The following is a 2500-nucleotide window of genomic DNA, read 5'->3' on the forward strand; positions in this document are numbered from 1 at the left end:
TTCCGATTCCAACGTGTCCTTTCCCCTGGACCACGAGGCCCATCAGGGAGGAGGCTCCCCGGTACCTCAGGAAGTCCAACATCTGCCCACTCCATCCTCTGCCCCAGGGAAGCAGTGAGGGTGAGTCAGTGCCCCTAGAAGCTGTTATCAGGGAAGGGGGTGGAGAGCCAGTCAGATATCCTGTGCCTGGTATCCACAACACGCCGGGAGTTGGGAGTGGGGTGTGTGCCAAGCTGCCTGCTCACCCTGTTCCTGTTGGCTGAAGGAGGGTCCTCCTCTGATGTAGCTGCCCTTGTCATCGCTCCTCCCTGTACTTTCATCACAGAAAATACAGTCTTTCCTCCTCCCCCTACTGTAACCTGCCTCTTAAAGGGAACGACAAGCACTTTGAAACCAAATTAGAGAGAGCAAAGGACCTCCCTGACCCTAGTAGGACCTTGCTGTTAAGTAGGGTTCCAGCTGTGGGCCTTTCCCTGAGTTGTCTTCTTTTTCCCCTCAGTTCCACCCTGTCTCTGCTGGAGGGTGGGTGAAAGTTCCCTGGGATGTCAGGTTCCCACATACTCTCCCCTCAGGGTGACCCCAGCTTGGTTTCCTGTATCTGTTCCTTACGTGTGCCTGAATCTGGGGGCTGCCCTTTGGGGGATGCTGAAGATGGGGAACCCAGGAATCCTCGGGACCAGCAACAGCACCCAAGGGGTTAAAGGTCTGGGCACAGCACTGTCTAGGGTGTTTGAAGTAGGGCGGGGAAGGGAAGGGCTAGAGTAGTTGGAGAGGCAGCTGATCTGGACTGGAATGAGTCCCCCCTGTCTCCTATGCAAACTTCTGGACCATGAGCAATTCCCTTAAAAGGACCAAGACAGAGACACCCCCATTAAGGTCCTGGACTGGATTCTTAGAGGGACTGTCTGAAGTGGGACTTCTTCCTATACTGCAGTCACCAACCGAAGGCAAGAACAGGTCTCCCATCTTTGGGATCTCTCCCAAGTCTGGTGAGTTCCACTCTTCCCTTTCCCTGAGTCCTTACCGCATCAATGGGCATTTCCCAGAAGCAGAGATCTTCAGGAACCCCTCAGCACCCCCAGGAAGTGACAGAACAATTCTCCACCAGTCTCCTGCATTCAGCTGCCTTTTTAAAAATTAATTAATTAATTAATTTTTGGCTGCATTGTGTCTTCGTTGATGCACGTGGGCTTTCTCTAGTTGCAGCGAGTGGGGGCTACTCTTCATTACAGTGAGCAGGCTTCTCATTGCAGTGGCTTCTCGTTGCGAAGCACAGGTTCTAGGTGCTTGGGCTTCAGTAGTTGTGGCACACGGGCCCGGTAGTTTTGCTTCGCAGGCTCTAGAGCGCAGGCTCAGTAGTTGTGGCGCACGGGCTTAGTGGCTCTGTGACATGTGGGATCTTCCCAGACCAAGGCTTGAACCCGTGTCCCCTGCATTGGCAGGCAGATTCTTAACCACTGCACCACCAGGGAAGTCCCATCAGCTCCCTTTTTTAAAAAATTTTATTAATTTTATTTATTTTTATTTTGGGCTGCATTGGGTCTTCGTTGCCGTGCGCGGGCTTTCTTTGGTTGCTGCGAGCGGGGGCTACTCTTCACTGCGGTGCGCGGGCTTCTCATTGCAGTGGCTTCTCGTTGCAGAGCACGGGCTCTAGGCACGTGGGCTTCAGTAGTTGTGGCACGCAGGCTCAGAGTTTTGGCATGCGGGCTCTAGAGCGCAGGCTTAGTAGTTGTGGCGCATGGGCTTAGTTGCTCCGTGGCATGTGGGATCTTCCCATACCAGGGCTTGAACCTGTGTCCCCTTCATTGGCAGGCGGATTCTTAACCACTGAGCCACCAGGGAAGCCCTCAGCTCCCATTTTTAACTAGGGTGCATTGAGAGTGTGTGTGTCTCTGTGTGTGTGCGCACAAGTGTGCAAATAGGAAATCACCATAATGGCCAACAGTTAATTAACACTATTTGTGGGACAAGTGATGCCAAAGATTTTATATACACTTTTTTTTTTTTGGCCGCGCCACTAGTTCCCTGACCAGGGATTGAGCCCGGGGCCCTCAGCAGTGAAAGCACGGAGTCCTAACCACTGAACAACCAGGGAATTCCCTTATATACATTCCTTTTTTTTTTTTTTTTCTTTGTTTTTTGGCTGCGTTGGGTCTTTGTTGCTACACAAGGGCTTTCTCTAGTGGCGTCGAGTGGGGGCTACTCTTCATTGCGGTGTGCAGGCATCTCATTGTGGCTGCCTCTCTTGTTGCGGAGCACGGGCTCTAGGTGCGCAGGCTCGGTAGTTGTGGCACATGGGCTCTAGAGCACAGGCTCAGTAGTTGTGGTGCACAGGCTTAGTTGCTCCACAGCTTGTGGGATCTTCCCGGAACAGGGCTCGAACCCATGTCCCCTGCATTGGCAGGCAAATTCTTAACTACTGAGCCACCAGGGAGGCCCCCTTTATATACATTCTTAATCCTCACAGTCCTATGGGGTTAGCATATCATAATCCCCATAT

This window comes from Lipotes vexillifer, unplaced genomic scaffold, assembly GCF_000442215.2.
Source record: "Lipotes vexillifer unplaced genomic scaffold, Lipotes_vexillifer_v1.1 scaffold238, whole genome shotgun sequence".
In the NCBI taxonomy this organism is placed as follows: Eukaryota; Metazoa; Chordata; class Mammalia; order Artiodactyla; family Lipotidae; genus Lipotes; species Lipotes vexillifer.